Source organism: Sminthopsis crassicaudata, chromosome 2, assembly GCF_048593235.1.
Source record: "Sminthopsis crassicaudata isolate SCR6 chromosome 2, ASM4859323v1, whole genome shotgun sequence".
Lineage (NCBI taxonomy): Eukaryota > Metazoa > Chordata > Mammalia > Dasyuromorphia > Dasyuridae > Sminthopsis > Sminthopsis crassicaudata.
The window spans coordinates 620220449-620245968 of record NC_133618.1 but is presented as its reverse complement, the minus strand read 5'-3'; the positions used below and the strand labels follow the sequence as shown (position 1 = coordinate 620245968).

The 25520-nt window shown below is 38.7% G+C and overlaps 2 protein-coding genes across 2 annotated transcripts in view; one reads left to right on the top strand and one right to left on the bottom strand.

The window, feature by feature from the left end:
* Positions 1 to 25520, top strand: part of REC114 (REC114 meiotic recombination protein) — a 111315-nt gene that overhangs the window by 71750 nt on the left and 14045 nt on the right. The window lies entirely within an intron of this gene.
* The window catches only part of NPTN (neuroplastin), a 103532-nt gene continuing 80682 nt past the window's right edge, over positions 2671 to 25520 (bottom strand). Inside the window, exon 8 of the mRNA XM_074296244.1 lies at positions 2671 to 5741. The gene's annotated coding sequence lies outside the window, so the exon portion shown is untranslated. The remainder of the gene's footprint in view (positions 5742 to 25520) is intronic.

The window sequence follows — 25520 nt, the reverse complement described above, 5'->3', positions numbered from 1 at the left end:
TAATCTTCAGTTCATTTAAACAATTTTTAGTATTTTTGCTTTTTCTGCATTTGTTTCTGAGGTTTTTATGAAAGTACATGACCAATTTCTGTAAAGCTGCCATGTCCAGCTGAAAAATAGGTATTTTTCTCTAATTCCATTTCTTTAATCCCAGTAATTGCTAGAGATATTTCTAAACTTTGATAATTTCCTCATAATTCTAAATATTTTTTCTAAAATTCAATTTAGGATCTTAACTCTTTAATTTAAATAAACTATATTTGGGGAAAAACTTAAAGAAACAGAATAAGAAAAAAGAAAATGAGAAAAGTAATACAAAATTAAATGAAACAAAACAAGAGAATATTGTCATGTGCCTAGCAAAACATCAGAGAGGATTGATTTGTCTAGTTCTAAAAAGAGTACACTGAAGTCCCCTGTTAGTTTTATTATTTGCATTTCCTATTTCTCCACAGTTCAATTAATTTTTCATTTCAGTATTTAGATGCTATGCTGTTTAGCACATCTATATTTCTGTTGATCAATTATTTATATCTCCTTTAAGCATGTTTTCTTTATCATGTCTTATTCCAGTTGTCTGAAAATCTTGACAGTTACCTACTGTATCCCTATGACTTCATTTTGTTCTTATCCACAGTTATTGTTAATTGTGTATAACTCTTCATTCTGTCCTCAATTTTTTCATTTTCCTTACCCCAAATATTGAAAATGAAGGAATTTGTTCCACAGTAGTGATCTTTAATTGGATCAGTCTGTTTCTCTTCCTTTGCTGAACACAGATTTTTCTTTTTAGTTCTTCCCTTCACATATACCCTCCCACATTGTAATTTACTTTGTTTATGACCATTCCCTTCCCTGTCTTCCCCTGCTTGCTAATCTCTCCTAACCCTGTTCTTACATATTTCATTGTTGAGTTTAATGTATTTGTACACTATGCTTTTTGGTGTTTAATCTTCCTTTGTCCAGTTCAGATGAAAGGAAGATTGATTGGATGCCTATTCCCCAGTGCTTTCTTCTGTGCTTAAAATTTTTTCATTTCATGCACCTTCTTTGTGACATAACATTCTTCCCTTTAATTCTGTTTTTGGCTTATATTCCTTTTCCTCTCATTTCCTTCTCCCAAAACCATCAAAATTAAGCAGAGCACCTCAAGGTCCTCTCTCTGTGTTACGTTACACTCAACTTTATGAACCTTAAAATTCTGAAAGGACCCCTGTTTAGAATGTAAACAATTTATCACTTCCTCTTCTGGCTGATTATATGTAATTTATATGTTGGTATTCTCTTGGCATCTCAAAATTTCCACTCAGTTCTATTCTTTTCATTTGGAATTCTTGAAAATTCTCTATTTTGTGAAAGGTCCACCCATTTTTCCTTTGTACCCTTGATTTTTTTTTGAGGAATCCATAAGAACTTTGGAGTCACCTCTTAGTTTCATCAATGATCACAATGACCCTCCAAAACAGAATCCTAAAACTTGAACTCTTGAGTTCATTTCTACTTTCCTTGGAAGAACAAACCAAGGAAAACTGCCAATAAGTAACAGGTCAAGGAGAGGAGAAAGGTGTATGCACAGTCGGATCCCACAGGAATGCCCTGGGCTTCCCTTTGGGCTGACCCAGGGGCCACACAGTCTGGAAAGACTTCTCTGAATCTCCCAACACATTGTTTGGGAGGTTTAGAACTAGAAAGCCCTGAGAGGTCACCTAGACTGACCCTCATTTTACAAATGAAGAAAACAAAGTCCAAAGAACATGTTTTTTTTGTTTTTGTTTTTGGTTTGTTTTTTTTTTTTTTTGGTTTGTTTTTGCCCACTAATAAATGGTGCAGTCCTAATTAAAATAAACCTTCAGAGTTAGTGGGCATGACATGACTGAGCTGTCTCAGAGGATGCTTTAAGGGAACAGTCAGACAGGTAAGATTCCGGGAAGCCAGAGGAGAGAGCCATGTCACGGCAGTTCATGGAGAAAAAGAGCGTGCAGTATGCAGGATTCTGGGGGGCAGAATCCTCCTCCCCAGCCCAGGGCAGTTGCCTCGGTCCCAAGTCAGAGGCCCCTTTCTTACAGCAAGGCAAGTGTGAAATCCTTCCTCCTTAGGGTTCCATCTGCACAGCGCGTCTATTTGGAAAAACTTTTTTATGTAATTTCTACTCAGTCAAATCAGTGTCTAAAAATGCATTTCAAAAATCCCTTTTCTAAGGCTCTTTTCCTTCATTAGCATAAATAGTTAATAATTGTCAGTACTTATTGAAAGCTAAATAATACAATAGAAATAGTGTGGTAAAGAGACCTAGATTCTGTTCCCATCTCTCACAGTAATTAGCTCTGTGACCTCAGTGACACTGGGCATCAGCTTCCTCACTTGTAAGGAGATAACGTCTCATATTACTTTCAATGCTAAATTAGGAGTTTGTGATCTTTTTCATTCCTTTATCTCAAAATTTTGTTATGATCTGCTGAACCATCTCTTGGCTTCATATAGTCTTCCTCCACTCCTGACTTGCAAGCGTTGTAATTTGAAGTTTACCAGAACAAAAAACCACCTATGCTTAAAACAGAAGTTCTTAACCATTTTTCAGTGTCATGGGACATTCTATGGAAGCCTCTGAACCCCTTTGCTGATTAATGTTTTTAAATACATAAAATACATAGGATCACAAAGGAAACAACATTTGAAATAATGACAGAATTTTTTTATTATAAATTTATGGACACTGGGTTAAGAACATCAGCTCTAGAAAATGTGAATCTGAAATAGGAAGTTCTAAAAACTGAGCTAAGATAAAGTTTTAGCCCGTCACCTGGTACCCTGTTCCTTATCAGATGCAGAAATATAAAGTTCTTTTGGCACTTGAGGTTTAGGGATTGTATAGATTTGTCAAGTGGTTAGTCATCAAGTTATTTTTTGCTACTTTCTTCTATGCTATTTTCCTCTGACTCAGGGTGTTTGTAGCAGGTGTGTGCATTTTTATTGCCATCTTTATAAAAGTAAAGTGCTATGGTTTCTTTAAAGCATCTGTTATGACATAAAAACATGTGATTAAAGCTAACTTACCTGTCAAGAGTGCAGCATAGAAACTCACACAAAATGTCCAAGTGGCAAGGGCCCCAACAGAGCCTTTTGTTTGTAATTAGGAGTAGGGGAAGGAAAACAAGTTGTTGTTGCCTATGAGGGCAAGTGTAAGGGCACTGGTTGTGGTAAGCAGGACCTAGCTGACCTCACACCCAGATGCAAGGAGTTTGGACAGGGTGCCAGGGTGTTTGGGTCCTGCTATATATGTTCCTTGTTCTTCCCAAATTTTCACCAATTTTAAGAAGTAATAAAACATCGCCCTTGAGAGTATCTAACCAACAGGCAGAATAAACATCTCTCATCCTATAAAACACCCATCTTCAAGTATCCCCTTAGACCAATCAGTCCCCTAATGCTGCTTGATCCTGTACTGCTTTATACAATCATAAGACCTTCTCTTTTTTGTTTTTGTTTAGTTTTTGGCTGAGGCAATTGGGGTTAAGTGACTTGCCCAGGGTCACACAGCCAGGAAGTGTTAAGTGTCTGAGACCAGATTTGAACTCGGGTCCTCCTGAATTCAGGGCTGATGCTCTATCCACTGCGCCCCCTAGCTGCCCCAAGACCTTCTCTTTTGAGAAACTAGTCCAGTGTCCAGGTAATTCTTACTTGTTGAACCTGCTGTCCCATGCAAAAGGAATGAGATGTGAATAATAATGGCCCAGATGTAAGGAAGAAACTTAAGTATCATAGATTTCACTGTGACTTGGTAGAATGTGATAAATGCCTGGAATATGACCACAAGATATATCTTATTTAAAGAAATATCTAATTTAGATAAAAGGAATATTAGAGTAGCTTTTTAAACGTATGGGAAAATCCAAGTATTTTTTTTTCCACAAAAAATAATCTATTTGTCTTTGGGGAACAGGGAAGACATGGTAGAGTATTTAAGAATCAATAGAGGACAAACAGAAGCAATATTCTTACAGGAGTCAGTCTGTTTGAGAGGAGGAAATGGCTGATGAGCTCTGGAGTGATATCCCAAAGCTGGCATATGAGGTAGAATCTAGCAGTAAGTAATAGTAGTGATTAAAATAAGATACTGAGAAATTCTTGAACTTCCTTTCTGGTAATTTTGTGGAGGGAGTGATGAAGGGAACTGCTACTCATATGTGATGCTGAGTAATAAAGACAGGTTACTCAGATAAAACCGGAAATGCAGGAATAAGTGACTATCATGATAGATAAGGGAATATAATTCTAATATGTCCTACTTTAAGAAAAGCAGATTTCAGAAAATTCAGAGAAGAATAGGTAGGATTACACAATCTAAAATTTTGTAAGGGAAGTAGTTTGAGGAATGGATTGATTGATTGCCCTCCAGGAAAAAAAAAATTGTGATACAAACACATTGAGGAAAAACAAAGGAAGCTGTTTGAAGATATGAATGTGACTCCAAAGAGGGCTTATCAACTAACTCCAAACTTAAAAATATGAAAAAATATCATACTTTTGTAAGAAAATACCAGGAACAGGAGAAAATGGAGGATTGCAATGAATGCCAGAGAAAGCAAATAAGGGTTTGGTTTTTTAAAGCTAGGTTGGTGACAAGATAATGATCAAAAATGAGTACAAGTGTAGCCCAAGATAGAGGGGGTAATGGTAGTGGACAACAAAAGAAGGCAGAGCTTCTCAATCCCTGTTTGGCTTCTTGTTTTTACGAAAGTGAAGGATCTTCACATTGGAAGGGACAGAACAAAAACTGTTAGGAGCAATTGAAATGCAAGGAGCCAGCAATCGTTGCTTTCAATGAATTCAAGTCTCCACATTTAAGTGACCTACATCTCAGCTTACTGGAAAGAAATTTCCAGGTGTGACTACTGAACTGCTGTCAGAACTTGTTGGAAAAAATCATGGGGAAGGGGAGAAATGATACAAAGGCCTTCAAGGTCTTGATTATTCAGAGAAGAAAGGTTGCTGAACATGACTGGATCCTGGCAGAACAGCAGGACAGATTTCTGATGAAGGAAAGTCAGCATCACTTGGAGGCAGCTTACCTGCATTAGACTAGACTGAGCCGAGCTCTTGACCACCCTAATTAACTAATCAATTAAGACTCATAGATGGTGCTCAGACCTTTATTTGGTCTCTTTTTTTCTTCCTGCCTCTTGAGTGACATGCCAAGGTGACACTGGTTCTGCAGACACAGATGACGGCAGAGTGTTTCACTAGCTTGTCCGGCATCACAAAGAGCGCAGGCAGTCGGGCTAAGGTCCAGAGAAATTCTTCTGACTCTGCACTCTGCTCTGCTCTTGGCTTCCTTCTCCAGCTCGTTTTACAGATGAGGAAACTGAGGAAGACAGGGTTCAGTGACTTGCCCGGGGTCACTTAGTAAGGTTTGTGGCTGGATTTGACCTGAGGTCTTCCTGACCCCAGGCCTGCAGCCGCCCAGCTGCTCAGGAAGGCCCATACAAAGCCTCAGGTGCTAGTTCTCTGTTGGGAACTGTTTGAGGCCCTTGTTGTTCATGGTCAAAGAGGTGAAAGCTTCCCTCAGGCTGTCATCTCTGTTATGCATGAGATTAGTAAGAGGAATAATAATAATATCAAAAATCAACAAGTCTTCTGGAGTGTCACACAACCCTAGCTCTGGAGTGGAAAGCTCCTTAGAGGTCTGGCAATCTCCTCTGCTTACAAACTGATAACCAGAAGATTAAGTGGGCAGTGTGAACCTGTAAGAGATGGAAAGATGGAGATGTCAGTCAGCTAGCTTCTGTTAAGCACTTACTCTCTGTTAAGGACTCATTAGCACTGAGTTGATGAAAAAGGCACAGTGCAGTCGCTGTTCTCAAGGAGCTTACATTCTAAGCAAACTGTGTGCAAACCATCTATGTATGGGCCTGGTGATCAACAGAGGAAGGACTAAGCAACATGAAGAGGGGTCCAGACCAACTGCCTGTAGAGGTAAAGAGATGTGAGGGCCTGGGGCACAGAAGATGGAAGATCTTATGTGAGAAGCAGAAGGGAGGGAGGTGTCCCTGGGTTTCATTGTGGAGTAGATGTGGGCCTAAAAGAAGACTGGAAAAATAGGAAGGGGCCAGGTCATGTAAGGCTTTCAGTACCAAGCAGGAGTTTATGTGACTCTAGGAACAAGAGGAGTTAATTGAACAGGGATTGACATTGTAATGTCCAGGCTAGCTCCCTGGAGGGCCTCAGGATCAGAATCCTTGGTCTTTAGGAGAAGTGAAGGAGGCAGGCAAGCTGTCATGGGGCTTGTCAAAGATGGATCCTGGACTCTGGAGTGTGGAGCCTGAAGTCTTCTCTCCTCACCAAGAGGCTCTGACCCTCTCCCTCAGCCCTCCAATCCTTCCCTCCAATGACCTTACCAAACACATTCAGCAGGGGCCAATAGTGAAGAGAGCCATCACATCACCAGATCATCAAAATATATATTTACAGAACCATTATCTCACATTGAATAGGTACTTAACCTAAAGTGCTCTACTGTTCTGGATTCAAGTACTCCTTTTCAGTGTTCTAGCCCTCTACATCTCCCACTTTCTTTTGTTTTAGAACATAGGTGGTCACGCCCCACCCTGACTTCTCAGGAAGAGAGGTGAAAAACACCAAAGGGAAATGGGCAGTCAAGCCAGATATTGCTAACGGGTTTCTGGGCTGAAGTGTCTTATTAGAAACAGGTATACACAAATCCATCAGCATGGGGGGTATTACACAAGCACATAGAATAAAGCACAGGCTAGCAGTGATGACTCTCCCCACAGTCAATGCAGGCTCAATGTGGAGTAACAAACATGAATTGTACATGCAAGTTGTGATATAATAAACAATATGAATCAACATGGTGGTGTAAAAGATTTCCAGAAGTGCTAGAAGGAGGGTATGTAAACAACAATCACAAGTACGCCTCCTTAAGCAGCCAAGAGATAGTCCAAAACCAATCTATTGTCCATTACTTCCTGTGTCAGGGAATCCAATGATCCTTGCAAATTGAAGTCCTGCAAAAGTCTCATCATGTCTCAGGGAATCCAGTGATTCCTGAGGGTTTTCAAGTCCTACAACAATCTTATCACATCTCAGGGATTCCAATGATTCCTGAGGGTTTTCAAGTCCTGGATCAGTCTCATTAATTAATTTTTTTATGTCCATGAGTCAATTGCCATAACCGTCATGTTCTTTCAGTGATGGGCAGAATAAGCAATGGAAACACCTGATGTTTCTTGGGTCTTCTCCTTCATTTCAAGGGTCTGCTCCAACTCTCTCTGAAGGACAAGGCGAATACGGCTCGTTGGCACCCATCTGATTCCTTCTCCATCTGTAGAGATACAAGAAAACCCTCTCCCCCAAGCAGTTAACCTATCTGGTCCCTTCCATTCACCACTTTCTGGGTCTCTCCACATGACCTGGTGATTATCTAAAGACAGTGGAGTTGCTCGTACTGGACACTGCCCTTCTGGTGGGTTATAAAACCTATCTGCCAGAGCCAGTGCATCTTTGTCAAAAAATCAAGAAGTTAAGAGTATAAAGAGCTAGATTTAGAAGTTCTCTAGGGTTACTCTCCCCTCTCTCCTATTGCCTGTCCTTGAGGATTAAAGGGTATGCCAGTGGTGTGTAAAATCTTATACTGTGCACAAAAGTATACAATAAGTTTAGAAGTATATGCAGTTCCATTGTCTGTTTTTATTGCTTGTGGCACACCCATACTTGCAAATGCTTGTATAAAGAATTCAGTGACCACTCAGGCTGTCTCTTTTGCTGCTGGTACTGCAAAAGTGAATCCTGAAAAGATGTCTACCACAACGTGGATGAAAGACAGATAACCAGAAGTTTTACAGTGGATCACATCTATTTGCTAAATTTCATTGGGTCTCAAACCACGAGGGTTCTTCCCTGGAGGGAGCGTAGGAGTATAGAAAGGAAGGCAAGCTGTACAGGCTTTTACTATGCTCCTAGCTGCTTCTCTTGTTATTCCAAATCATAAATGTACAGCTCGAGAAGCCTGATGATATTTAGAATGAGATTCTTGGGCTGCCTGAAATAAAGGATTATTGGCCAACATAGTTAGAAGTCTATCGGCCTTTGAATTACCAGCAAAAACAGAACCTGGAAGTCCACTATGAGAGTGGACATGCAAGATATAAATCTTACCTGGATGCTTTCTCACTTGCTCTTGAAAGTTCTTTAAAGAGCTGATATATATTTTGGAAGCTACATATGTTATTTGGACTGTGGCAATTCTTTGTATTATATTTACTGAATAGGCTGAATCAGATATTATGTTTATATCTCCTAGATAATAAGAGCTAGGATGATTGCATGCAATTCGTTCTGCTGAGTGGATTGAAAGGAAGTTCTGACTACTCTCTTTATAGTTAAGTCACGAGTGTATACAGCATAAATATTATGTTTGGATGCATCTGTAAAGATAGTTGGTCCTTTAAGAGGAACCTTAGAAACCTTTTCTTCAAGAATCCATTGCCAGTTATGTAATAGCTGGGTAACATGTAATAGCTCCATATTTAATGGAGACACCTGTGTGTAAAATTTAGAGCAATAGGATGGGTTCACAGCATACATTAATTTGTGCATTGTATAAAAGGTATATATCTTGTCAGGTCTTATCCCAGATAATTGTACTGCTGGCTTAATGGCCTTTAATAAAATTCTAGCCACAAGCGCTGAGTAAGGAGTAAGGCTTTGTTCTGATGGTGCTGGGAGGTTCACCCTCTATCACACTGTCTCCTTGATGAAGGACTGCTGTGGGTGCCTCTTGTGTAGCAAAAACTGGTATTTCCAAGGGTTTTTGAGTGACTCTTTCAACCACATTGGATAAAGCCTGTTCAACTTGTCTCAAAGCCTCTTGAGCTTCTTTTGTAAGCTGGCGTGGTGAATTTAAAGCACTGTTTCCCCTTAAAATGTCATATAATGGCTGCAATTGACAGGTAGTCAAGCCTAGCACGGGACGCATCCATTGGATATCTCCTATCAGTTTCTGAAAGTCATTTAAGGTGTTCAACTTCTCTGTTCTTAAGGAAAGTTTTTGTGCTGTAAGCACCTTAGGGTATATTCCATATCCTAAATATTGAAAAGGAGCATGCCTTTGAATTTGTTCTGGGCCTATATACAATTGTATAGTGTACTATTATACACTATATACAATTATATAGAGAAACACTCTGTAGTGTTTCTATGGTCTTTTGTAGACATGCTTCTAACATTTGGTCCTCATGTGTATACTCCAAGGGATCATCCATGTAATGTAACTTTTGGAAATGCTTTTCTTACTGGAGCAAGAGCAGCAGCCACATACATTTTGTACATAGTAGGACTGTTTTTCATTCCTTGTGGCAAAACTGTCTATTCCTGTCTTTTATAAGGCTCAGCTAAGTTAACACTGGGCACTGAAAAGGCAGATCTTTTCATATCCTCCTTATTCAGAGGGATAGAATAGAAATAGTCTCTTCCCCATAGATTAATGGGGATATTTTTTAACTGCAAAAACTACTGTTTCACCTTCAAATGTCCATCTCAAAGGGGCAGCACTAATTTCAGCTTCTATTGATCCTCCTATGCCAGACATGTAGGTGTCTGCCTTAATCTTTGGCCAGTGACTGGGCCAGTTGGTACCTCTCATGACTGTATGATCTGTACCTGTGTTTACCAGTCCTTCCAATTGTATGCCATTTATATAGATGGTGAGCATAGGTCGATCAGCTGTCACAGCTGCTGTCCAGTATATTCCTTGGTTTTGCTGCTTGGAGTCCGAACATGGGTGACTGTCACCAGATTGCTTATTAGGGGTATGTATCAATAAACCTGATGCCACTACTTCCCCTGGTTGATAAGTTACACATTGTCTACCTGTATTAGTGATTGGGATATTATCTACACATTCCCCAGTCTCCCACATCAGTGTATGAATGAACACTGTTTTGTAAGTACTCTCAGGAGGTGAAATGGTCAAGCCTACTGTGCCTGGAGGCAAGGGATCCATAGGCTGGAGAGGAACAGATTTCACCTTTCCAGGGGGTATCTCAGTTTTCCCAGCTGCATACATCTCTGTTCTCCCCAATTGTAATCCCTTTCTTCCATCAGGTTGCTTCTTGGCTGACTGGTCATGTCTGAGTACTGAATTTCTAAAGGCTCTCCGGGTGTAACAGGGGTTGCCATCATGCCCCAAGTGTTTTTTTTTTTTTTTTTTTTTTTTTTTTTTTTTTTTTTTTTGCCTGGGGCCCTGGGCTCAGCTCTTGTAATGAGCACATAGTGAGTGGTCAAAACTGCATCATGGGTAGTACTGAAGGTGTCATTGCCCCTCAAACTCCTCCTCCAGCCCACGAAGGCGGAGTTGAGGGAGGAGGGCCAGGAGATGGGGAATACCCTAAGGACTCATGCTCTGGTGTAGGCAGAACTGAAAAGGAGCTTTGAAGGTGAAAAGCACCATACCCCTTCTCATCAGCAAGGTACTTAAGTACTTAATTCCTTTTCTCCCCAACTTACCATGGTACTTAAGATACTTAACTCTTTGTGTTCTAGATTTTCTGCATTGATGATCTAGAAAAGATTGAAGATCCAGAAAATAATTTAGAAAGGGTGTTTTCTAGATGGAAACTCTAAAAAAAGAATCTAGAAGAGTGTTCTCTGGATAGAAACTCTAGAAAAAGAGTATTCTTTAGAGAGAGGATCCAGAAAATATGTGTCTCAGAACACATCTTTGTGTTCTAGATCACCCGGATTAACTAGCCTAGATCGCATGCATTTGTGGTCTAGATTACCCAGATTGTGTCTTTTCATTCTAGATCACCTAGATTGCCTACTTTAAGTCATGCCTTTGTGTTGTAGATTGCCTGGATTACATGTCTTTGTGTTGCAAATCATCTGGATTATGACTTTGTGTTCTAGATAACCCAGATTAACTACTCCAGATAACATGTCTTCATTCAAAATCACCCAGATCACCTAATTTAGATCATGTCTCTGTGTTCTAGATCACACAGATTAGCTGACCCAGATCACATATGATTATGTTCTAGATCACCTGGATTGAGTTTCTTTGTGTTCTAGATCACCCAAGTTGACTAGCCCAGATCACATGCATTTGCATTCTGGATCACCAGGATTATGCATCTTTGCATTCTAGTTTACCCAGATTAGGTTTCTTTGCATTCTCGATCTCTTGATCACCTATTTTACTTCATGCCTCTGTGTTCTAGATCACCCAGATTAACTAATCCAGATTGTATGTAATTGTGTTCTAGATTGCCCAGATCACGTCTGTGTGTTCCTAGATCATCCAGATGAAGTGTCATTGTGTTCTAGATCACTTGAGTTAACTAGTCCAGATCACATGCATCGTGTTCTAGATGACTGGGCTTAAGTATCTTTGTGTTACAGATCGCACATGTTTTGTGTTCTAGATACCTAGATAATGTGTTTGTGTTCTAGATCACTCAGATTAGCCCAACTCACATGCCACTGTTCTAGATCACCTGCACTATGTGTCTGTGTTTTACATCACTCAGATTATGTATTTTAGATCATGCCTTTTGTGTTTTATCAGATCACCCAGATTAACTAGCCCAGATCCCATGTCTTTGTGGTCCAGATCACCCAGATTGTGTCTTTGCGCTCTAATTCATTTGAGTTTACTAGCCCAGATCACATGTATTGCATTCTAGGTCACTGGGATCAAGCATCCAAAACTGTCCATTCATATCTTTTATAAGGCTCAGCTGGGTACTGAAAAGGCAAATCTTTTCACATCCTCCTTATCAAGAGGGATAGAATAGAAACAATCCTTAATGTCTATAACCCATAGAGGCCATTCTCTTGGCAATTGAGTAGGAAATGGAAGTCCAGGCTAAAGAGTTCCCATAGTTTCCATCTGTTCATTTACTCTTCTTAGATCAGTCAACATCCTCCATTTTCCAGATTTCTTTCTTACAACAAATACTGGGGAATTCTAAAAACTTGGAGAATGTTCTAAGTGGTCAAGTTGCTCCTGTACTATATCTAATAAGGCCTGAATTTTATCGCTACCTAAGGACCACTGTTCTATCCACACTGTGTATCAGTTTTCCACTGGATGGGAACAGGTCAAAGTGTTGGCAGGCCTTCAGCAGCAGCCCTGCCAAAAAATCGAAGTACTTATTTTTAACCCTAATTGTTGTAAAGTGTCTCTTCTCTACAGATTAGTGGGGAATTTTTCAACTATAAAAGGAGTAAAAACTCCTGTTTCACCTTCAAAAGTCCATCTCAAAGGGGCAGCACTAACTTCAGCTGCTATTGATCCTCCTACACTAGACATGTAGGTGTCTGCCTTAGTCTTTGGCCAGTGACTGGGCCAGTTGGCACCTCTAATGACTATGATCTGCAGCTGTGTCTACCAGTCCTTCCATATGTATACCATACCAGGTATTTGTGCTTACTGAGGAACAGCATCTTAATGATTTCCTATAAAGGGGTATCCTTGCGTAGTTGTAGTATAATTCTTCTACAAATCCCATTAGCATTTTCTTTAGCAAGTTGCCTTAACATAATGTCTGTTACTGCATTTTCACCATTAGTCCGTATGACAGCTGTCTGCAAACGTCCCACAAAATCAGCAAAGGGTTCATTTTTTGGTCAAAGGATATGAACAGACAATTCTCAGATGATGAAATTGAAACTATTTCCACTCATATGAAAGAGTGTTCCAAATCACTATTGATCAGAGAAATGCAAATTAAGACAACTCTGAGATACCACTATACACCTGTCAGATTGGCTAAGATGAGAGGAACAAATAATGATGAATGTTGGAGGGGATGTGGGGAAACTGGGACACTGATGCATTGTTGGTGGAGTTGTGAAAGAATCCAGCCATTCTGGAGAGCAGTTTGGAACTATGCCCAAAAAGTTATCAAACTGTGCATACCCTTTGACCCAGCCATACTACTACTGGGCTTATATCCCAAAGAAATACTAAAGAAGGGAAAGGGACCTGTATGTGCCAAAATGTTTGTGGCAGCTCTTTTTGTTGTAGCTAGAAACTAAAAGTTGAATGGATGTCCATCAATTGGAGAATGGTTGGGTAAATTATGGTATATGAAGGTTATGGAATATTATTGCTCTGTAAGAAATGACCAGCAGGACGAATACAGAGAAGCTTGGAGAGACTTACATCAACTGATGCTGAGTGACATGAATAGAACCAGAAGATCACTGTACACTTCAATGCTGTATGAAGATGTATTCTGATGGAAGTGGATATCTTCAACATAAAGAAGATCCAACTCTCTTCCAGTTGATCAATGATGGACAGAAACAACTACACCCAGAGAAGGAACACTGGGAAGTGAAAGTAAATTGTTAGCACTACTGTCTATCTACCCAGGTTACTTATACCTTCAGAAGCTAATACTTAATGTGCAACAAGAAAATGGTATTTACACACATATATTGTATCTAGGTTTTATTGTAACACATGTAAATGTATGGGATTGCCTTTCATTCGGGGGGAGGGAATGGAGGGAGGGGGGAATAATTTGGAAAAATGAATACAAGGGATAATATTATAAAAAAAATTACTCATGCATATATACTGTGAAAAAAAAATTCTAAATAAAATTAAAAAAAAAAGAAGGTTCATTTTTATGAAGGTCTCACCCTTGTCATTTTTACCGGGGAGAAAAGCCCATGTTTTGAGCAATTTGCTCAAATGCTGCTATGGGGTAATTAATCTGTACTGAAATGTCTGCATAAGAGCCTACATCTGTTAGTTGGTCATAGGTGATTGGAGGATTAACTCCACTATGAGCATTTAGTTGGGCTTGTCTCCTACAGAGCTCACTATATTCAGAAAGCCACAAGTTTTGTCCAGGTTCTAGGCATGTCCTTGCTATAGATTTCCAGTCCCTAGTCAAATTCTGTAATAACATCTTAACATAAACTCATGTAGCCTCCTAAAGGATGCAAGCCTTTTTCAGGTCTTTGAGGATTTCTAGATCAAAAGGAGTGTATTTTCTACTTTCTTGACCTGAAGAGTGAAACTGTTGAATCACAGGATACGTTTCTATTCTTAAATGAGATGTTTTCTGCCCTTCCTCTTTGGCTTTAATTAGTGCCTTTTGTAATTGAGTCATAGGGGTTGGGCAGGGCTTCTATATGGGGAGTGGTGATGGTGTCACTGCCCTTCCCCTTCCTTCTCCCTCCACCCACAAAGGCGAAACTGATGGAGGGTCAGAAGATGGGGAAGCCCTAAGGGCACCTGCTCTAATATAGGGGAGGTGAAATAGGAGGTGGGGATGGGGGATGGTATTCAACTTGGTCTGACTGGCTATACCCCCCAGCTGTGTTGTCAGACCCATCCCCCTTTTCCTCTTTCTCCTCACACTTCCTTGTCCTGCTGTGCTTACAATACTCAAGATCTAATTCTATAAACCTTTCAGCTGCTTTATCAGTATGCTTCCCTTCCTGCTCTTTCTTCTTTTCCCTTATTCTAAAATTTATGTAATTCCTTAAAAGCAATTGTATTATATTGTCTATATAGGATGTTTCTTCAGGAATTCAATCAGGACCATTATTTTCATAATATTCAAATAGTTGCTCTCCCATTAGTTTCCACTTATCTGGTTCTAATGAGAACCAAGGGGACATTCACTCTAATGTTTTCTAAAAGTCCAAGGATCTGATCCTGAGTTACTAACAAACCTTGGCTCTTCATTAACCTAATTATGCTTTCTTCACATTTCCCTTGGGGAAACATTTCAGCTAGGAAACAAAGGTGACTACTTTAGCCCTTAACAAAGTTTCCTGCTTGTCTGTGTTTATACTCACCCTATTTCCGGGTTACAGGGACTTCTCCACTGAAGTTAGGATTGCATCAGTCGAGGTGCGTGCAGGTCCTTAGTCCACGTTGGGCACCAAATGTCATGTCCAGTCTAGCTCTCTGGAAGGCCTCGGGATCAGTCAGAGTCCTTGGTCTTTAGGAGAAGTGAAGGAGGCAGGCAAGCTGTCACTCGGCTCTTCACAGATGGAGCCTGAAGTCTTCCCTCCCGAGTGTCCTGCAGCAGACTCTACTTTCCCTCCACTCTCCAATCCTTCCCTCCAATGACCTCACCACAACACATTCAGCAGGTACCAATGTGAGGAGAGCCATCATATCACCTGTCATCTAAGTATATGTTTATAGAGTCATTATCCCACATTGAGTAGGTACTTAGCCTTAGATCTGCATCAAGTACTCCTTTTCAGAGTTCCAGTCCTCTGCAGACTGGTCAGACTTGAGTTTTAGGGAGATCATTTAGAAGTGTAGGACAGACTGAGCCAAGCGAACCCCAGGAAGCACCGAGGGCCTGGCACAGGCTGCATTGTGGAGAACAGGGAAGGAGAGCTGGCCAGTGGTTGGGTGTGGTGCCCTTGGAAGGACAGAGCAGTCCAGGGTGGCATCTGGGTTCTAAGGTGGCTCACTGGAAGGATGGCGGTATTCTCCACAGTCAGAGAGAAGGGAAGAAGAAAGGGCTTGGGAGGGAACGTGAGCTCTTCTCTGGGCAGGCTGAGACATCTAGACTGGCTGTCCTAATAGACCCCAGGGCAATACAAATAATCTGTCATCTGCATAGAGAAAGGAGTTAAATCCTTAGGAGCAGATGAGATCACAAGGGAAAAAGAAGAGGAGGAACCTAGAGGTGAAATTAGAGTTAATAGGCATGACCTGAATGAAGATCCACAGGAAAGTCAGAATGTGAACTCCTGGCAAATGAAAATTGTTTTCTGCAGAGAGCGTGCTTCACAAATTCCTGTTGATTGATTGGTTGATTTGGAACTGATTGAATGACTGTACCCAATGAATGTGGGTTAATGTCACCATAGTATAGTGGTGTCTAGTGACACATAGTCACATGTATGATCTCTTCTGTTTAACATTTTTGTCAGTGATTTATAAGAAGCTCTTAATCCTGTACTGAACAAATTTACAGATAACATGAACCCAAGAATAATAACTAATTATGGAATAAAAGCTCTACAAAAATGTTAAAAGTCTGGAATTTTGGACTGAAACAAAATTTAGTAAGAACATGTAAAACTTGACATTTAAAAAAAATACACAATTGCAGAATGAGAAACAATTGTGACTGGAAAACAGTCCATATTAAAAATACTTTTTTTTAGCGCATTTGAAGAAAAACATTGTCAAACTAGAAGTTTCCGAAGAATAATGACCAACATGCTGAGAGAACCATACACCATCTTGTATAAAGATTGGTTAAAGGAAATAGAGATGTTTATTTTGGAGAAAAGACAACTTAGGAGAGCCGTGATAGCTGTCTTTAACTTATGAAGATTTTTTTTTAGGATTAGATTTGTTTTGCTTGGTCCCAATGAGCCCATATGTGGAAACTGTCAAATCAACTTCCAGTCCATTTAAGGAATGCTACCCTAAAAAAGAGTTGTTTAAAAATGGCATGGACTACAGTATGAGATAGCTTTCCATCACTTGAATTCCTTCAAGCAGAAGCTATAACCATCTGTCAGAAATGTTACAAATGAGTTTCCTATTTAGGTATAGGTTGAAGAAGAGGATCTTTCAGGTCTAAGCTTTTCTACATCTAGAGTTATTTGTTTTTGTTCAAAGTGGCAGGTGAAATCAAAACTGTGAGCTAACTGGGATTGTGGGGGGATGTGGAGAAGTTCAGTGGTATAATTAGAATGTAAAGTACTTTCAGCTGATTTAGAAGTATTTTATATTAATCTCTTTAACTATACCATCTTTCTGAGATTTCATTTTTTCCCAGAATCAATAGCTGCTGTTATTTTACATATATATGTCTTTGTTGTCTGAGTGATCATGTTGTTTATTTCATGTCCTTTAAACATTTCTTCTTAGTTTTCCACTTTGGCCTTGCCTCAGTTATTTATAAAAATGGGGGACAGTGAAATAATAGAAAATAGCAGTATGAAAGTTGTATGGAATAATGGTTCTAGGACTGTCCTTGTGCTTCTAACACAAACGAGCTTTGTGACCATGAGCAAGTCAATCAAGGCTTCTCTCTAAGAGTTTGTTATAAGACAAGTTATTGATCTACTTCACTGGAAGGGAGCTTCCACATTTAGAGTTCCAGACATGGAGAAAATAACACTAAGATCTGAAACACCAAAATCTCAATTCCCCCTTCTATATCAAAATAGGGGATATGGAAGATTGCAACAGATAACTCATAATAGAACTTGGAATTATAGAGCGACTATTTCTCTTCTTTACTGCTTACTTCTTGGGGGGAAAAAAAAAAACAACAAACTTTTTTTGTCCTAATTCCCTTACAGCACCTCTTAGCCTCTTTTAATTAGATTGCCCCTTAATCAGTCTATTGAAACATCTCTATTGAAGGTCACCAATTACCTCCTAATGACTAAATCCAGTGTCTCGTTTTCAAGTTTTATCCATCTTGATATCTGTAGTTCTTAACATTGTTTATCATTCTCTACTCCTGGTATTGTCCCTTGGCTGCAGAGATAACACAGTTTTCTAGCCATTCTCCTCCCTCTTTTTTCAGGTCTGTCACAGTTTCTCATCTGCTTTATGGAATTCCCTTCCATTGAAAACAAACTCTTCTTAGATGTTTCCTCTTAACATTCTTTCCATTTCTTAACCAACATCACATTACATTGAGATCTGCAGAAAGATCCTTTTATATAAAGGGTTCTAGAACTTTCTGTATTCTGAAGAGCAGTGGGGCTCCCGATGGAGTCCAGGGTGATCTGTCATGCTTAAGCACAGGAAAAAAAGTGAATGTTCAATAACAAAGAGGCATCTGGGAAATGTTTAGAAAGGAAACCAAAAGCATAGAGCTTATTTGCTTCTCAAACACCCCCAAAATCATAAATACAGGTGGAATAAATAAATGTAGCAATCAACAACAGCAACAGAGTGACAGCAACAAGACTAGTAAAAGGCTCCTCTCCAGATGTCTGCAGGAGACAACAAGTTGTGAGGGATGTAGAAGACCCTTACCCAAAATGACTGCTCAGAGATCACTCAGTAGAAGGCAGAAAAGTTGTTTATTAAAACCTCCTGAGAATGAGCTGTCCCATTGTGAGATAAGGAAAAGAGAAAGCTCGGGGTAGGAGAGCAAAAGAAGTAGTAAAGATACACAGCTTTTATATAAGAGATTACATCACAAATAAGAGAGTATTGAGAAGGGGAGGGGGAGGCATCTAATTGGTTGTTGCTATCCGAAGAGATTGGAATGGAAGGTTTATGTTTCCCTAAAATCACCTGATTTCAAGGAAACAGAAAATCAGGCATTCAAGCTTCAGATAATTAAACAGTGTTTAAACTAATAGTCTAAATATCGATAAATGTCAAATACTGATAAATGTCATCAGCTCAGGTTAAATAAATATGTTTGGTCCTTTTCGAAACTGTATGTAGCCTAACACTTTACGTTCAATAAGAGTGAGAAAGGCAACGGCCTAGACTCAAGTAAGCATGGGCTTGCACATATTATATAGGTCACAGGGGAAACACAGAAAATAATGAAAATAAAATACAGGGAAAAAAATTCATTGTGAAAGAAAGAAATCCTATGGGAGTATGAAGTAGCAGGCCTGGGACATTGTGGAAAGAACCTCTCCGTACCCTTCCTACAGCATGAGAGAGGATAGGAAAGGGAGCAGAGAGAGACTTGTTGGGGTCAGATCAAAGGCTATCCATGAGGGAAGGTGACCCCTGAGGTCTAGAAAGAGAACAGATTACCGTGAGTGCCCTAAAAGGAGAGGGGCAGACGGGAGTTCTACCAATGAATACTCCTGGGGGTAAGCGTGATCTGTGGGACTGATGCTTGAAAAGTCCGCTCATCCTACCTTTGGGGGAGGGAGTTGGCTCTCTTAGGGCCAACTGGCTGGGAGGGCATGCCCCAGGGAAGAGCACATGTGGTACATGCAGGGAAAAGATAACCAGGGAAGAATGTAGAATAGTGGTGAACTTGCATATCTCAGGGACATAGAGCAGGGTAAGAGACTATGGGGCAGTGTTTTCTCCAACACCTGCAATAATTGGCCTTGTTCTGGGAGTGAGCACAGTGGAAAAGGGGAATTCATGAAACAGATGCTAAGGCTAGAATGGATACTTTGGAAACTTCAATTGCATGGAGAATGCAGAGAATAGAGAAATCAAATTATTATAGAGGTTGTAAATCAGAATAAAGGTCTAGAACAGTCATGAGAATTTTTTTTGGAAAGGGAAAAGGGTAAAAAGGAAAGAGGAATCTATTTGACAATGGGGAAAAGAAAGGATGAGGGGAATCATATAATCAGATGAAAACGAGAGAAAAAGGAAAATAAGCAAGATCCCAAAAGGAAAGGAAAAGGGATTAAGAATGAGGAGGAAAATAGCCAGTGGAAATAGCATTACCTTTAAAAAGATTAAGGTAAAGTAATTGAAGAAACATGCTACTTATTGTATAGAAGAAGGGAAAATCATAACTTTAAAAAAAATCAAAATTTGAGGCAAATAGAGGAAAATACAAAGCTCTCATAACTTAAAATGTAAATGGAGCTAATCCAATAAAACAAAAAAGAATGGCAGATTGGATAAAGAAGGAGAAATACAAGAAAACACATTTTAAAAACAGACGCAAAATAAAACTGAGGGGCTGGAAAAAAATTTACTATGCTTCTAGTGAATCAAAAAAGTATTGCAATCATACTGACAAAATAAAAACATTCAAAAAATAAAAAGGGATAAACAAGATAACTACATTGTGCTGAAGGAAACCACAGACAATAAGCCAGTATAATACTAAATTTTTATGTTCCAAATGCCTTAGTATCCACATTCACAAAAGAAACATCATCTAAGTTACAGGAAGACATTAGAAAGCAAAGCAAGTAACGAGACTTCAGATTCCCTCTCTCAGCTTTGGATAAGTCTAATAGAAAGATTAATGGGAAAATATGGATTTAGGGATAAACTTCCTCCAAACTTGCCTATTTATGCTGAAGGTCCCACCATATTTTCAGCTTAGGATCCAGATTTATAATCTAAACATTTTTCTGATCTTCTCCCTTTCCTTTATCCTACATATCAGTCATTTGCCAAATCTTGTTGTTTTGGTATTCACAGTAGCTCTGGAATCTGACCCCTGCTCTCCATTCTCAGCTGCCACCTTTCCCTTTGCTCAGACCCCATCAATTCTCTCCCATCATCTCTAGAGTTCTATGTAAACTCGTAAGCTGGCTTTTCCAGTCCTGTCCATTCTGGCCTCTGGCCACCTTGCAAACTCTTTAGTTCATCTCCTTCCTGCTCACTGGCCTCCAGCCATGCAGGCTTTCTCTCAGATCTTCACTCCTGACATTGCCCTCCCCTCTCTGTGCCTTCATACTGTCCATCCCACACTGTCCTTTCCTCTGCCCCCGAGTCCCTCTACTTTCAAGATGTGTCTTCCTTAAAAACAAAACGGGACTTCTGGCCAAGATGGCGGAGAGGACATGCACATCTACTTAAGCTCTGTCTTTTCATGACAAGGCTCCGGAATTAGTGCTTGACTGAAAAAAAACCACATATAATTACCAACAGAAGATATCCTCGAAATTCCCCAGAAAAGGTCTGTTTTTGCTCTCAGGTGGCTCTCAGGTGGCAATAGTTGGTCAGGTGCAGACTGAAGGCAGGCATCTGGAGCACAGTAGGCAGTGAAAGTACAGCAGGCAGCTCACACTGAGCAGACCTGAGGGGAGAGGGGTGTGACCTTAGCCATTTCTGTGGGGAGAATTTTACCACAGTGAGACTACTTTGCCCTGGCAGCAAGCCAGTAGATCAGCACAGAAGCTATAAACACAGGAGGTAAAGACAATAACCTTGAAAAGCTAGGGTCTCTCAGGACCTGGCCACACCCACCCTGAGTGTCTCAGCACACTCTGAGAGTCTCAGAGTGCAAATGCAGCGCAACCATTGCTGTCCTGCTAGTGCCTCACTGCTGCCCCCTGCAGTGTGTAGAGGAAGCTTGGTAATAACATCCACCCCACTCCCCCCCCCAAAAAAAAAAGCAGACTGCATTTTTTTTGTTGTTGTTAGTTTGTTTTCTTTGACTCTTCTCTGACAAAATGAGCAAAAAATTAAACCGGGCTGTAACTATTGATAGCTTCTATATGAAAAGAGAGCATACTTTAAACCTTGAACAGGCTAAAAACAGACTGTCTCCAGATGAATCCCCAAAGGGGGGAATATGATCTGGTCCTCAACACATAAGACTGTCATAGAAGAAGTGAAAAAGGCTCTCACAAGAGAGCTAGAAGAAAAATGGGAAAAGGAAAGGGAAGCTTGGCAAGAAAGTCTGGATGAGTCATCCCACTCATTCAAAGATAGAGTAGATAAAGAAATCAAATCCTTGAAAAACAGAATTAATGAACTGGAAAAAGAAAATAGCTCTTAAAAAAAATAAAATTGGCAAAATGGAAAAAAAATTCCATAGAACCAAACAACTCACTTAAAAACTCAGTTGGACAATTAGAAAAAGATAAAAAAAGTGAGTGAAGAAAATAATTCATTAAAAATCAGAATTGAACAAATGGAATTGAATGACTCAAGGAGACACCAAGAATCAGTCAAGCAAAGCCAAAAAAATGAAACAATGGGAAAAAATGTCAAATACCTTCTTGGGAAAACAACAGACCTGGAAAATAGATCTAGGAGAGACAATCTGAGAATTATTGGACTCCCTGAAAAATATGATGAAAAAAAAAAAGAATCTGGACACTATTTTCTAGGAAATTATCAAAGAGAATTGCACAGAAGTTATAGAAAAAGAGGGTAAAATAGACATTGAAAGAATTCATCAATCACCTACTATCAGGACTCTAAAATTAAAACTCCAAGAAATATTGTGGATAAATTCCAGAACTATCAGACCAAGGAAAAAAATACTACAAGCTGCTAGAAAAAAATCAATTCACATATAGAGGAGCCACAATAAGGATTACTCAGGATCTAGCAGCATCCACATTAAAGGATCGAAGGGCCTGGAACCTGGCTAAGGAACTTGGTATGCAGCCAAAAATAACTTACCCAGCATTTCTTCCCAGGGAGGAAGAGGGGAATTCAATGAAATAGGTGAATTTCATCTATTTCTGATGAAAAAACCGGAACTAAACAAAAAGTTTTATCTCCAAATATAGGACTCAAGAGAAACCTAAAAAGATAAAAAGAACTCTTGGGGTTATATTTCTGTTATAAGGATATATAAAGAACACATGTATAATTTATTCTAGAAACTAGAGGTGGAAAGGAAATTGTACCAGAAAAAGGGTAAAGTGGGGGATATTACATGTCACAAAGAGGCAAAGGAAACCTATTATATCTGAGAGAAAGAATGGAGGGGGATGAACATAGAATATATCTTACTCTCATCAGAATTGGCTTAAAGAGAAAAATATTAGACATATTCCATTTATGGTGAAACGTCTACTTCATTGAAAAGTGGGAGGGGAAAAGTGAAAAGGGAAGGAAGTAAGCTAAGTGGAAGGGAATACAGAAATTGTGAGGAAAAAGGGTAAGGTGGGGGAGGGATACTAAAAACAGAGGGCTATGAGAAGTGGTGCTCACAAGTTTAATACTGGAGAGGGGGATAAAGGGGAAGGAAAGGAGAAAAGCATAAGCAGGGGTTAACAAGATGGCAAGTAATACAGAATTAGTAATTTTAACCATAAATGTGAATGGGGTAAACTCCCCTATAAAGAGGAAGCAGTTAGCAGCTTGGGTTAAAAGCCAGAATCCTACAATATGTTGTTTACAGGAAACACACTTGAAGCAGGGAGATACATACAGAGTAAAGGCAAAAGGTTGAAGGAGAATCTACTATGCTTCAGATGAAGTCAAAAAAGCATCTCAGATCTCAGATCAAGCAAAAGCAAAAATTGTTCTAATTAAAAGAAATAAGGAAGGGCACTACATCTTACTAAAGGGTAGCATAGATAATGAAGCACTATCAGTATTAAACGTATATGCACCAAGTAGTGTGGCATTTAAATTTTTAAAAGAAAAATTAAGCGAGCTGCAAGAAGAAATAGACAGCAGAACTATAATAGTGGAAGATCTCAATCTTGCACTCTCAGAATTAGATAAATCAAACCACAAAATAAATAAGAAAGAAGTCAAAGAGGTAAATAGAATACTAGAAAAGTTAGATATGATAGATCTTTGGAGAAAACTAAACGGAGACATAAAGGAGTACACTTTCTTCTCAGCAGTTCATGGAACTTATACAAAAATTGACCATATATTAGGACATTAAAAATCTCAAACTCAAATGCAGTAAGGCAGAAATAGTAAATGCATTCTTTTCAGACCACGATGCAATGAAAATTACATTCAATAATAAGCCAGGGGAAAATAGACCAAAAAATAATTAGAAACTAAATAATATCATACTAAAGAACAATTAGGTGAAACAGCAAATCATAGACATAATTAATAACTTCACCCAAGAAAATGACATAATGAGTTGTCATACCAAAATGTGTGGGATGCAGCCAAAGTGGTAATAAGGGGAAATTTTATCTCTAGAGACCTACTTGCATAAAATAGAGAAAGAGGTCAATGACTTGGGCTTGCAACTAAAAATGCTAGAAAAGGAACAAATTAAAAAATCCCAGTCAAATACTAAACTTGAAATTCTAAAAATAATAGGAGAAATTAATAAAATTGAAAGCAAAAAAAACTATTGAATTAATTAATAAAACTAAGAGTTTTGTTCTCTATGAAAAAACCAACAAAATACATAAACCCTTAGTAAATCTGATTAAAAAAAGGAAAGAGGAAAATCGAATTGTTAGTCTTAAAAATGAAAGGGAGAACTCACCAATAATGAAAAGGAAATTAGAGCAATAATTAGGAATTATTTTGCCCAACTTTATGCCAATAAATTCCATAACTTAAATGAAATGGAAGAATACCTTCAATATAGCTTGCCCAGATTAACAGAGGAAGAAGTAAATTGGTTAAACCAGTCCCAACTTAGAAAAAGAAATAGAAGAAGCTATTAATCAACTCCCTAAGAAAAAATCCCCAGGACCAGATGGATTTACATGTGAATTCTACCAAACATTTGAAGAACAATTAACTCCAATGCTATATAAACTATTTGAAAAAATCTCCTTAATGAATATTGATGCTAAAATCTTAAATAAAATATTAGCAAAAACATTACAGAATATCATCCCCACGATAATACACTATGATAATACACTATGACAATACACTATGACTAAGTAGGATTTACACCAAGAATGCAGGGCTGGTTCAATATTAGGAAAACTATTTGCATAATTGATTAAATCAATAACCAAATTAACAAAAACCATATGATCATCTCAATAGATACAGAAAAAATATTTGATAAAATCCAACACCCATTCCTATTAAAAACACTAGTGAGTGTAGGAATAAATAGACTTTTCCTTAAAGTAGTCAGTAGTATATATTTTAAAACCCTCAGTAAGTATCATATAATGGGGATAAACTGGAACCATTCTCAGTAAGATCAGGAGTGAAACAAGGTTGCCCACTATCACCATTATTATTCAGTATTGTATTAGAAATTCTAGCTTTGGCAATAAGAGTCAAGAAAGATTAAAGAAATTAGAGTAGGTAATGAGGAAACCAAGTTATCATTCTTTGCAGATGATATGATTGTTTACTTAGAGAACCCCAAAGATTCTACTAAAAAGCTATTACAAATAATGCACAACTTGAACAAAGTTGCAGGATACAAAATAAATCCACACAAATCCTCAGCATTTTTATACATCACCAACAAAATCCAACAGCAAGAGATAAAAAGAGAAATTCCATTCAAAATAACTATTGATAGCATAAAATATTTGGGAATCTACCTACCAAGAGAAAGTCAGGAATTATATGAGCAAAATTACAAAACACTTTCCAAACAAATAAAGTCAGATTTAAATAATTGGAAAAATATTAAGTGCTCTTGGATAGGCCAAGTGAATATAATCAAGATGACAATACTCTCTAAACTAATCTATTTATTTAGTGCTATACCAATCAGACTCCCAAGAAACTATTTTAATGACCTAGAAAAAAGTAATAACAAAATTCATATAGAAGAACAAAAGGTCAAGAATTTCAAGGGAATTAATGGGAAAAAAAAAAGCAAATTAAGGGGGACTAGCTGTATATGATCTAAAACTATATTATAAAGCAGCAGTCACCAAAACCGTTTGGTATTGGCTAAGAAATAGATTAGTTGATCAGTGGAATAGGTTAGGTTCACAAGACAAAATAGTCAATAATTATAGCAATCTAGTGTTTGACAAACCCAAAGATCCCAACTTTTGGGATAAGAACTCATTATTTGACAAAAACTGCTGGAAAACTGGAAATTGTAATATGACAGAAATTAGGCATAGACCCACATTAACACCATTCACCAAGATTAAGAGCAAAATGGGTCCATGATTTAGGCATAAAGAACGAGATTATAAATAAATTAGAAGAACAT